The 13480-nt window shown below is 33.0% G+C and overlaps 1 protein-coding gene across 1 annotated transcript in view; it reads right to left on the bottom strand.

Moving 5' to 3' along the window:
- The window catches only part of LOC142322689 (guanylate cyclase 32E), an 857649-nt gene that overhangs the window by 650189 nt on the left and 193980 nt on the right, over window positions 1–13480 (bottom strand). The gene's annotated exons all lie outside the window — the stretch shown is intronic.

Raw genomic sequence — 13480 nt, 5'->3', positions numbered from 1 at the left:
ACGTATATACAATACTAAACAAAAATACCGTTATTATGATTTGACAAATGCAAATCCATAATAACAGAATATTTAACTAAATTTAGTATTTCGGATTCCATAAAAACGTTGCGAAATACAAAACGCCAAAGATGGAATTTTCAGATATTCGGAGAAAAATAAAAAAATGGAAATTTTTGTATTTTTATTTACAAATATGTATTTGTATGACTGATTTTTTAACCATACATAATGAAGTATTACAGAACAAAAAAAAAATATTCAAAGCTAAAATCTTTAATAATAAACTTCTTACATATTTAAAAGTTTTGTAATAGGGTTTCAAAAAAACTTTCATAAACTTGAATTGTAAGACGAAACTTTAACAAAACTTGTGCAAACAGTTTAGAAACAGGATAAAATAAACAATAAATAAATCAAGTTCATAAAATAAAATCCATAAAAGTCGAAATAATATACGGATTTTATCATGTAATCACTAAACGATCATTTACTGTCGGGAATTAAGTGTGTATACTACAAACAAGTCAATGACTGACAGACACGAACTGAATGTCAAGCCTTTAACTATACAAGAAATAAAGGAAAATATCTGATTTCTTTTGTTAATAAAACTAGGTTATAAGCACACGCAAATTATTAACCTATTACTGTACAGCAGCATGGTTAATTTATTTATATTTATAATAGAGTTCATGTACTTACGATATTTGCCCTTTATATTAGCTCCTGTTTATTTTAATGTATAGAGAACACGCCATCTGTCTTTCATCTTATTCTACACAAAGAACCCATTGCTTATTTATTATATATATATTTCTGTTATTTATTATTTTTTTTGTTATAATTCTTAATATAACCAATAAATGTACATGTTGTGTATTTTTTGACATTAATACCTAGCTCTAAAATAATTTTTCATTTAACAAGGAAAACTTATTTCTGGGGTCCTGCTATAACCAAAATCGTTTTCTTGTTTATTTTATAATCGATTAAAAAATTCAATTTAAAATTTCATAATTTAAATTTATTTATTCTTTCAAATTTATTTCATTATTTGTCAGTTTGATTTAAAAGTTGTTCTATTTGTTGTGATGGGACGTAAAGATGAATACAGATTTTATTTTTGTAGGCAAATCCAGACACATTGGTTTCTCCTATGAAACATAAGTAATATGATGCCGAACTGGTCCAAATTATTAAAATCTTTCACAAAATTTAGAAGAAAAACTGCACAAGATATAACTAACAACACATTATCAAAATACAGTAAAAAAAAAAAAAATTATAAAAAGTGTATATAATTGTTGAGAATATTTAGTTGCTGTGTTCCTAAAATTATTAAAAAAAATACATAAGGTTCTATAACATATAGAATATTCCGGAAACGCCTTTTAATCCGTTTTCCCCAATCTTTTAATATGTATTTACATCTTCAGAACGGATTTTAATATCTTTATAAGCTAGTAGTATTCTTTACATTCCCCCACATTTTTGATAGGAATCCTACATAGAATACTTGTTCTCGAGCTTAATTAAAAAATGTTCTACTCAATTCGGATGTAATACTATAGTACGACTTTTAATACTAAGAAAAATCACTTTAAGAGTTATAATACTTACAGATCAAGATTTATTCATAGGTAGCTTCAACATCGTTTACGTTAAGTCATTTAAATTCTTACAAAGTAGCAAATAAACAGGCTATTATAAAAAGTGTCCCAGGAGGTGTTGCAATCTTAAGAGACCTTCGGGACATCAAAATTAACAAAAAAGAATTCACGCGGTTAAATCCTCCATTTCTTCTCTGCCCGCCAGTAATATCCATTAAAAATTTATATCACAAGAAAGGATTCCCCCCCCCCCCAGATTCCCGGGACTGGACCTGCAATCAAGCATCACGCGGTCCTGGGAGGTGCCTCGCCTCTAACTACTCAAGACACCCCCCCCCCGCGGTGCGACCAGCTCTGCCGTCCATGCTAGAGCAACCCAAGCGGCGAGGACTCGGTCTTCTAGGCCTCGCCTCAAGTGAGGGAACCCCAAAAGGGGCCCACCCACCGAAACTATGGTCTACCATTGCCGTGCCTCTAACGGGGATCCCCCAGGGGATCCCCATCGAGATATTAATAATAAACCATTTTAACCACTGCATCAGTTTCTGCATTGTTGCTGAGTTGTTTCATTGTTTACTGTGTTTTCTGTTCAAGAATAAAAAAGTTTAATTTAACTTGCATTTCGATGTACAAATAAAAAGCAGCCACCACATAAAAACTATATAATATGGCGGCTCAATCTGTTCAAAGAAACAGAAATCGCTTGGAAGGTGATCGGTATCAGAAGAAAATGTTGAATTAGATGATCTGCAATTTAGAAATCCTAATAAATCCATCATCAGTCAAAGCCACAAGTTTCCAGTTAAAAAAAATACATATATTTTTAAATATACATATAAATTCATAAAGTTATAAGTAAAAGATTGCATTTTTATGTATACAACGTTCAGCTATTGTAAGAAGTAAAACTACATGATACAGAATCAAGTTTCTCCGTTCATTGCTCACGTGTTACACAAGATTAGTGAAAAAAATCATTTTTAAACGTTGTAAATTTTAAAATTTTTTTAATTTGTATTTTTAAATGTAACTTTTTATCTTAATGAATATGTTAATTGATAGGATTCCCGAAAATGACAACCAAAAACTGACGTGTAATTTTTAAGAAAACACGCGGGACCATATAAAGATCAAAGAAAAATTGTGTTATCGGGTCTTTTTCTTTGCTGAACTATTTATGTAAATGTTTGTTTTGATATGTTGAATGACTATTTTGTTTTTCTCAACAGGATGAACTGGAAAATCATATTTAATTTATTTTCAACAAGGGAGCACATCTCCAAATTTTATCCATTTATTATCTGGACCTGAATGAAAACTTTGCCTTATATCCTGGCCTGCAAGAAGTCCCAGGCCTAAAACCCTAAAACGTAAATGTGTAATCTTTACGTAGAGTTTCATATATAATTTATAACTCGAGGCTTTGACGAACGATGGGTTTTTTAGGACTTGTGATTACAGATCGTGATTTTTTTCTTGTGGAAATACAATAAAAACATTGTTTACTAGCAAAAATTATTTGAGCTGAATTACTTAAAGAAAAGAATTAAGGAAGGAATTACAACCATAACAAAGTATATGTTACATCTTGTATGGACAAAAACTGAATATCGATTGTTGGACGTTTGCTGATAGTCGATGGGCGCGCATATTAAAATTTATTGTTTACGTAACAAATCTATTTGAGTTAGAGAATTTGACAAATGAAACTGTATTTTTGTTTTAATTTAATCCTTGCCTTAAAACTCCGTTTAAGATGATCCTATATACTCGTATATTTCGTATTTTTGTTGTTTATAAAAATAATAAATTATTTTAGGTATAAAACTAACATTTAAAATTATTAAATTGTTTTGTTTGATAAAAAGTTTGAATATCAAAATGACATCATGTATCATTATACTTGGTTAAGTAATGATAACGTCAACAAAAAAATTATAAATATTTTCAATTCCTCTGTAAAAAATATATTTTCCGTTAAAAGAATTTTGCATTTAATTTTTACGGAAAAACTTACAAAGAACCTAAGAGAAACAAGATTGTTAAAAAATCACCAAAATCGAATCAGCTAACTGATGAATCAGCTGAGTAAGATTTGAAAAAATGTAATAAAAATTTATAGGGGAAGCAAATTTTTCTCTTTTTAAAAAAAAACAAAAAAAACATTGAGAACCTTTTGCTTTTACTGAAATTTTTTTATAAGTTAACAAAAAGTTTATATGAAAAGATCAATTTTGGACTAAATGGATATAATAATTAGATAACTGATAAAGTTATAATATTATCCCTTTATCTGTACTTTGTTATAAAACTTGATTACTTAACATTTATTTTCACATTTAGAATAAATAAGATATCAGCTACCAGAATGAAACAGTACAAATAAAGACATTTTTGTAACATTTGTTTTCTAAATGTTTGCGAGTAGAAATGCTTTTTTAATGAAAAAAAAAAATCCATTAATTCGTGAATTCCAAATCTCTTCAATGTACAGTACTCCTAAATTATCTCCATAATCTTAAATAATTTAAAGCATGCAATCATTACCCTTAATATGAAAGTTACGATACTAAATTTAATAATCGATGGATGAAGACGTTCTTTATAAAAGTACACCGTAACAAAAGAAAATAAAGAAATATTATTTTGTGAATATCAAATAAAATATTTGTTTATTTTCTTTTGTTCTGACTAAATATAATGACAATATATTATTGAGAAGTTTATTGATTGTTATATAGGTACTTGCACCTGTCGTCATCCAGCAAACGTTTTATATGTACGGTGATCCTAAAATCGGTTTGATATATATGGCGTTCAGGCTACGGAGCACGACGTGACAAAGTAACGTTGTGATTATTCAACGTTTTCAGAACGAGCTGGCGAGATCCATTGCAGAGATACCGTGGTTCACTCGGATTGAGCAAATTCACAACATCTTGGATTGCTTTATGTTCGTGACGGGCTCAAACAGGTCAGTTTAAATTACATACAGCGATTAGACAGTCATTTACTCTAGCAGTTAATATCCTAGGCAACAGTGAATCTTCCGGTGATTGAAACGCCAATACGTGCTGATAAACGTCTTTACCATGCTTTATTGAGGAGCCTAGCGCGCTTCTGTTTTTTCCGTGAACTTTTTTTCTTCTTTTGTTTATCTGTATATATTGTTGAATAATATTGTGGATTCTTTTTTGGTTTGTTTTTTTCACTAGACTATTGTGATTTCTTGAATCTTTGTGATCCTAATTAATGCATGTGTGTTTATTTATATAGACTTTTTATGTAAATGTAGTTTTTTTATATATATTTATGCATGTACACTTTACTGAGGGTATTCCCTAGAAACCCCTTTTCACGTGATTTTTATAATGCAATTTACTTGTGGTTCGTTAATGGAAACCGATTGTAAATAAACGATCTCTGACAAAAAAAAATAATAAAAATATTGTTGAGATGTAGAAAAAAAGTTATTCATGAGTGGAAACATACAAAAAATAATATTGTGACTAAATTTTTAGACTTAAGAAAAAAATTGTTTTTGTTTATAAGAAAAGGAAAAAACCGTAGAGAAAAGCTAATTGTACTAAAACTCAATAAAACCTAATAACTCTAACGTATAATAGTAATAATTTTCTTTCCAAGAATATTTATTCGTGCAATGTTAAGCCTTATAGGATGAAGAGTTATAGAATGAGCTACTAAGCCGTACCGGATAAACGCTTGAAATTTAATGATACAAAGCAGGAAGAATAGGGGTGGATACTCAAGGGACTAGAAATTTTGAGATTAGAGAAAAGTGGGAGGCCACTTTTGACAGGAAGCAACAATTTCCCTATTTTTAACATTATAATATTCAAGAAAATAAGAATAAGAAAAACAAAAGAAGAAACTAGAAAATCAATAAAATCTAGTAAAACTGTTTGAAATCAGCAAAGAATAAGTATGAATGTAACTGAGTAATTTTAAAAGAAAGATTTTATATAATTAATCTGCTTAAAGACAATAGGAAAGTTCGTTTTACATTGAAATTACACTTTCAAATAGTTAAATAAATAAATATATATATATATATATATATATATAACGTTACAAACAATCCAGAATAAGGAAGAAAGGTATACATAATTTAAATACAAAGCGTTATAAACTTAGCATCTTTGGTTTACTAAATGGGCTTTCATTGCTATATTGTTGCTGTCAAGAACAGGAACGGAATTATAACTCTCGTTGTATTTGAAATTATTAGACCTGAAATATAACAATCCAGATTTACTACAGCTAAATAGATGTCAAATAAAATGAATAATATAAAATCTTCTATAAAAAAAAATCACTCTGGTCATTTACAGATACCAAAAACTATTTTCCGTAGCTATAAATTCGAAAAACAAGATTACGTTCAAAAAACCGTTAACAAAAATTTTCTTCAAATATATAAATGTTCGAACTAATATAAAAAAATCTAAAATTTTCTAGATTATTTAGCCATAGCTCTTTAACTTATAATTAGTATTGCAGTCGAACCTTTTAAGCTAAACATTAAAAGAATGTTTCATAAATTGAAGAACTTTTTTTATTTCTGCGGATTTCGTTGTTTACTTTCCCGGCGAGTATAGCTAGAATAACTAACTATATTAAAAGAAAAATATATGGTGATTACGTCAAAAATGGTGTATCAGGTTTTTTTCAAATCTTTACTTTTCAAGGTCCAAGTAGTTTATCAAGACCAAACATCATACGTACGTATGTATGTGTGTCGTACTGCTTTTGACCTTGTATCTGAGTATTGACCACACCGATTTTCTTCAAATTTGGCTCAAATATGGGGTATTGATCATATTATTATTATTATTTTTAATTCGTTAAGGAGGTGGGGGATATCGCGAAAAAAACAATTTCGATTTTCTTCAAAGGCATTTTAGAGAAAAATTTATTAAAGCAAATTTTTTACCTACAGTGCATATATTAATAAGCAAAACTTTTTTTTTGGGTGTTGATAATTTTTAACATGATGATGATCATGTTAAAAATCATATTAAGTTTCCCACTTAATAACTCTTCTAGCTACATTCGTCAGGAAAGTAAATTAAGGTGGGGATGTCAACCTTTCCCATAAGTACGTATATAAATGATTCCCCACTTAGCTTCCTAAGTTTTCTGTAAACCCAGAAGTTAACAGGGGATATCTTTAGAGGTTTTTGAGCTTTCAAACTGGCTTAAATTCGAGAGTCATTAAGGATCTTGAGCTAGACGTTACTGAGAGAGATATATTGTCGGCTGTGAAGACCGGAATGGAGAATAAGGACGTGGACGTGAAGATTGTGTCCCTTAGAATGACTTACGGTGATAGGAGGAATGCAACTGTCGTGTTACCGCAGATGGAGGCGGAAAGGCTGGTGCGTAAAGGTAGAATTCAGATTGGATGGGTGTTGTGCCGGTTGACAATGAGTGATTATGAGGTGAGATGTTTTCGTTGCCATGTGGCATATAGCTGCCAAATGTGTCGGTCCTGATAGGTCAGGGTTATGTTTCAATTGTGGGGATGCTGGACATAAGGCCAGGGATTGTAAGAAGAAGCCTGCGTGTTTGATGTGTGGTGAAGTTGGGCACAGAATCGGAGGAGTTCAATGTGCCAAGAAAAATGGTTAGATTACTACAAGTAAACATGAACAAGAGTTTAGCCTCTCACGATGCCATAATGGAAATTATGGCATCATAATGGAAATTGTGAGGAGGAGAGGTGTGGATCTAGTGGTTGTGTCGGAACCTAATGTTAGGAAGATGCAGGATGAGAGTTGGCTGCATGATGCTACTTGCAGTACGGCTGTACGTAGTTTCAATAGTAATATTCCAATTGTAAGACATGGTGCTGGTTTGGGGCACGTGTGGCTAGAGACTGCAGACATTCTAGTTTGCAGTGTATATGTGTCTCCAAATGTTGAGCTTGGCGTCTTTGAAGAAACTCTGGACGAATTGAGTAGGCTGAGAAATGCTGAGTGTAAGGATGTAGTTATATGTGGTGACTTCAATGCCAAGAATGTTGCGTGGGGCGGTGGTATTACATATAGACGGGGACTACTTTTAGAAGAGGTGATGGCGGGTATGGGACTCATTTGTCTCAATGATGGTGAGTTACCAACCCTAGTCCGGGTAAATGGAGTGTCCTTTATAGACGTGTCCTTTGTTTCTCCGGGACTTGCGAGGACGGCTAGGTGTTGGTCGGTCCTGAAGGAAGAAGAGACACTTAGCGACCACGAGGCGATATATTTTGAAGTTGGTGCCTCGTGGTCGCTGGGTGAGGTGAAGTCTGCTAGGAGAGCTATAAGTAAGCGGGGACCGGTGAAAGTAATGGGTCTTATAAATGAAAAAAAAATGGAGATATGGAAGAGATTACTCCGGAGTTCCTTACGAAGGCCTGTGAGGATACTTTGCAGACGAAGAGGCCCTATAGAAAAGGTGTCTATTGGTGGTCTCCCCAGGTAGCTGTGGCCAGGCTGGAGTGCATACGGGCTCGTAGGAGATTACAGCATGCTAACCGAAGGGGAAGGGTTAAGGAAATTGAGGAAGCGCAGAGAGTCCTTAAGTTGATGATGATTTTGTTGAAGAAACATGATGCATTGTTGAAGAAGGCAGGAAGGAAAGTGGATGACCCGAGTGGTTACAGACCATTGTGCCTCCTCAGTGTATGAGGAAGCTTGCTGAGCGAATGATTGTCATGAGGCTTTTAGAAGATATTGAGCACGGGGAGGGTTTTGGCCCGAACCAGTTTGGATTTAGGAAGGGATATAAAACTACGGCGGCGATAAATAGAATCATGAAGATCGTTGATGAAGCTGCGTCTGGGACATGGAGAATTAGGTCCATCCCGGCGGTGGTGTTGTTGGACGTAAGTAATGCGTTTAACTCACTAGCATTCGGGTGGATCCTGAGTGAACTTAAGAGAAGAGGAGTCAGCCCATACTTACGACGTCTTATTCAAGATTATTTAAGAGGACGAGTGGTGGTGGGCTATGCTGAGGGGGCCCAGATTCAGATTCAGATGGAAGCCGGAGTACCCCACGTTTCAGTTTTGGGGCCAACATTGTGGAATGTAGTCTATGATGGGGTGCTCCGCTTGGATTATCCAGAGGGCGTGTACCCGACCGGTTTTTCCGATGATTTGTCTCTGGTTATATCGGCTAAAACGAAGGATGAATTGGTGAGGAAAAGCAATGAAGTCATGCGGATGGTACATGCCTGGTTGGAGGAGAGAGGTCTTCATTTGGCCTTATAGAAGACTCAACTTGTGGTTACGGCAGGAAGGAGGCGGTTGGCTCCAATAACTTTAGTAGTAGGAGATGTGTAGATTGTGCCGGTAGCCAAAGCAAAGTACCTTGGAACCTGGTTCGATAATAAGAGATCATTTCAGCCTTATGTGGTCGAGGCTGTACAGAAAAGCAAACAAACAGTGGCTGTTTGTTGGTGTGCAGGCTAATGAGCAGGATTGGCGGACCGAGTTTGGCGAAAAGGAGGCTATTGGCATCGGTAGCTCGGTCCGTCGTCATGTAGGCGGTTTTGGCATGGAAACGTGCATTGAAGAAGAAGAAGGCCCGGAACCAATTGTTAAGCCTTCAGAGGCCCTTGGCTATTGGGACAGTTAGGGCGTATCGTACAGTCTCGACCGAGGCGGTATTGGTGATAGCTGGGATGCCGCCGTGGGAACTTGTAGCGGATGAAATGGTAGAAAGAGCAGAAGGGCAACCGAAGAGTCAGGCGAAAGGGGAAATGTTGGATAAGTGGCAGCAAATGTTGGATAATGTGGTCAAGGAGTCAGGTGAGTAACTGGAGGAGGAGGCTAATGCCGCAGATAAAGACATGGCTGGTCAGGAAACATGGTGAGGTCAACTATGAACTGACACCATTCTTAACTGGCCATGGCTGTTTTAATAAGTTCCTCTAAGATAGGAAGAGGAAGAGGTCGCCAGAGTGTAGGTATTGTGGGCTATGCGATACGGTTGAACACACGATGTTTAACTGCTTTAGATGGGAGGAGGCTAGGAGGGAAGTGCTGGCTATTGTTGGTGCCATAACACCAAATAATGTGATAGAGGCAATGTTGCATAGCCCCAGAAACTTTAACCTAATTGGTAAGATGGTGGGCAACATTCTGAAAAGGAAGGCGATAGAGGGAGTTGGAGAGGAAGAGGATGTTACCTAGTGGGGTAGTGTAGGGTGTGGCTGGATAGCCCCGTTCATGAGGAGTGGTGCGATGCTGAGGTGTCGCACTTCCGATGAGTGAGCGGGGACTCCTGGGGTGAGTAGTGTAAAAACCGAGTCCCGATCGGAGGTCCCGTGTGGTTTACCTCTGATTTGAGGCTGGCAAATAAAGATCGAGACCAGGTTAGGGAGCCTCCTTGGGGGACCCCTGATTTGAGGCAGGCAATTGAGAAGACCTAGTCCCGGCTGACCGGGTGGTACCCCGTGCTGGGGACGTAGTCGTCCGGAAGGTTAGGTTAGAGGCAGTGGCACTCCTAGGACCGAGTGTGCTTCTGCGGCGGGTCCGGTCCTAGGGGGGTGGGATTAAAAAAAAAAAAAAAAAAAAAAAAAAAAACTGGCTTTAATTCGAGGATTAACAGACGGTAAAAAATATAGGCTAGGAATTTTATTTTAGTTTAAAAATAATCTAATAATGAAATGCAATTGCATTGGTTAACTGAATGATACTAGGGAGTAAAATAAGACAAAACTTAATCTTTTATAATTATAACGCCATAAGATATGTCCTAATGTTTTAGATTTATTATTTTTTAAATAAAATTATGTTGTAAGTTATAACAACTTATATAACAAATAGATTAAAAAATAAAATTTTTCAACAATGATTTTTTCCTTAATGTTTTTTTCCTAAAACAATGATTTTTTTCCTGTGTCTTCACACATCCCCTTAAAAAATAGAATATTACAAGTTCTCCAAAGCGGCATTGGCTTCTTTAACTTTAATAAAAATTTATTTTTTTAAACTTTTGAAAAACTTCAGTTAAAGTTTTTACGAAAAAGTTTTTATGAAATCCTTTTACAGAGTACAGAATATTTATAAACTTACGCAAGCAAGTACTTGAACAGATGCTGTTGATTAACTGATTACCACCATTGATCAAAGGCAACAAAACTATTTGACGATTGTTTTGTTTATCTTACTCAACATTACTGTTGATCATTTATAAACAGAGATAGAGACTAGCCGAACACATTATAGTTGAAAAACAACTGCAAACATTTGCTTCTTGCAGAGGTTCAAAGCATGTTGTATAAATAATATATATATATATATATATATATATATATATATATATATATATATATATATATATTAAATAGTAAATCTATTAATTTAAACTATGTAGCAACTTTTACTAAAAATGTTTCAACTGCTTCAACCAACTTCAGAGAAGCTACTCTTTACTTGGCTTTGAAATAGGTATAAAAAGTTATGAATTATCGTAAATTGGAATATTATCTAATTTAAAATTTAAATTCCAAAATTGATACTTTTATGTATAACAATACTTTTAGTCATTGAGGATAGTTCTTAACAAAAAAAATAAATAAACTTTTGAGATGGACTTGAATGAACTGGATAATTATTTTGAAAAAACGGAATCTTTTTCTTTAAATGTATATTAATGATTTTTTGTAACCGAAACCTTTCACAAAGAATCTTTTAATAAATGATAGAGTAAAATTCTATTAGGCAATTAGATACGTATTTGTTATTTATCTTTACTTAATAATGAATTTTCTCTAACTATTATTCATAAAATAAGTTTCCCAATTATTTAATTCCAATTCAATATAATTTTTTTAAAACTTTAGTTTCTAACAAAAATTATTCTATAAACCGTATTTTATTAGTTTTTATTATTTATATGAACGACTTCTTTTAAATTCAATAATTTTCATTTTGTTTTACCCGTCTATGTACTGATGATAATTTTTTAACAAACGAGATGCGCATCTAGTTTTATATTTTTTTCTTTTTGTCAACTTTTTTGGAAAGGGATTTCCCTATTCTTTCACTAAACCTTAAGCATAAGCTCATTATTTGTACAAATCTACAATACATATATACTTATGTGTAATTTAACAATATTAATAAATTTACTGTATTTCTTCTTCTTCTTCTTCTTCTTGTTCCACCTTTCAGGATTAGGCGATAACATCTGTTCCGGCTTCAAAAGGATAATTTTTTTTCTTTGCCTGATGATATCGCCACGTAAGTTTGAAGCTTGTGCGTGGGATATGGAAATGGAATTTCCGTAGCGTATGAAAAATGCCATGCCTGACTGGGATTCGAACCCAGAAACTCCGGATGAAAGACCGAGACGCTACCACTACGCCACGGAGATCGGCAATTTCTATAAGTTTCTAATAGGAAATTTCATTTTAATCTAAAATTCAAAATATATGCTCCTTCACCATCTCTTCATTCGCCTACCAACATTCTTTTCCCCGTTGGCCTATATCTTAACACCTCCTTAGAGACTTCGCCCATTTGCTACATTTACTATTTAATTTACAGTAATATAAACAATATTGTATTTTAAAACTTAGAATAATTAACGTATTACTTAACAATAGTTTATCGATAATGGATTAATCGATGAAATACTTACAAAATATTCATAAAAGTTTGTTAATATTATATTAAATATTATGTCCGAAAGATAAAATATAATATTTTTAATGACTGCGTGTTTTAAGTTTTTTTTTTGTATGTTTATATAAAGTTTCTACCATTTGCTTTATAAAACAAAAAAGGATTTAATTTCATTTACCCGTACTTAAATCTGATTTTATATTTGTAGTAATTTATAACTCCGAAAACTTGTAATCAATTTTTAACGGAGTATCATTCAGTTGGTAGTTCTTTGCGTAAAAGAAGGTAAATTATTACTGTTACAACAAGAATGGAATTTATTTCGCAGAATAAATCCGCTCTTTTATAAAATAATAGAATTATACTCTTTAACAAAAAAAAAAAAAAAAAAAAACAAAAAGAAAATTATAAATTAATTCATATTGTTTATAAATTATTTACCTAACTGATCTAATTTTTCCTCTTTTACTACAATATTATTGTGATTCTTATTAATATTGTAATAAATATTATAAGGAATTCATTTGCAAAGTGTTCAATGAGAGAGTGTGTTCTAATATAAAAAGTTAAAGAAATTTAATGGGTCTAGAATATGAGTAGAATAGATAAGAAAGAAAAAATATAACAAGTAAAATCGAAAAATTCAATAAATTAACATAATGGTTTGCCCTAATTTAGTCTAAAACGTCTCTCAGATTAGTTAAAAAATATCTTCTATGTAGAACTTTAATTTATTAATAATCTTAATCTGAAAGGCAGTTAGATGTTCACACAATTTTCTTACTTTTATTCATTATCCGTAATTTAATTTAATTTTAACACAAAATATATTTTATATATAAATAACACGTAAATTAACGCATTAACGCAGGGACCACTCCTTTTTCCTTGTTTTATGATTTCTTCCATTAGTCATATGTATAACTGAATTTTAATTTAATATTTACAAATACTATCTATCCATTGGATGACAACACTAAATTAAGTATTTAACAGCACAGAAGATCAACTCTCAAATGCAGATGCAGCGAGTCGCATTGCATTTAGTAACAGTGGCATGGCTGTTTAGATGAGCCGCTGCGCAACACACCGTCGCACCTCTAAAAATTCGAAATTCAAATAAAACCCGAAAAAAGTTTTTAGAAATTTATCATTTGCAAGCCGTAATTTTGCAGAAATTTTTTTCTAATGTAAAAAAAGAAATTTAATGGGTCTAGAATATGAGTAG

The sequence above is a fragment of the Lycorma delicatula genome, chromosome 4 (assembly GCF_047948215.1).
Source record: "Lycorma delicatula isolate Av1 chromosome 4, ASM4794821v1, whole genome shotgun sequence".
NCBI lineage: Eukaryota > Metazoa > Arthropoda > Insecta > Hemiptera > Fulgoridae > Lycorma > Lycorma delicatula.
This window is presented reverse-complemented; position numbering and strand designations above follow the sequence as displayed.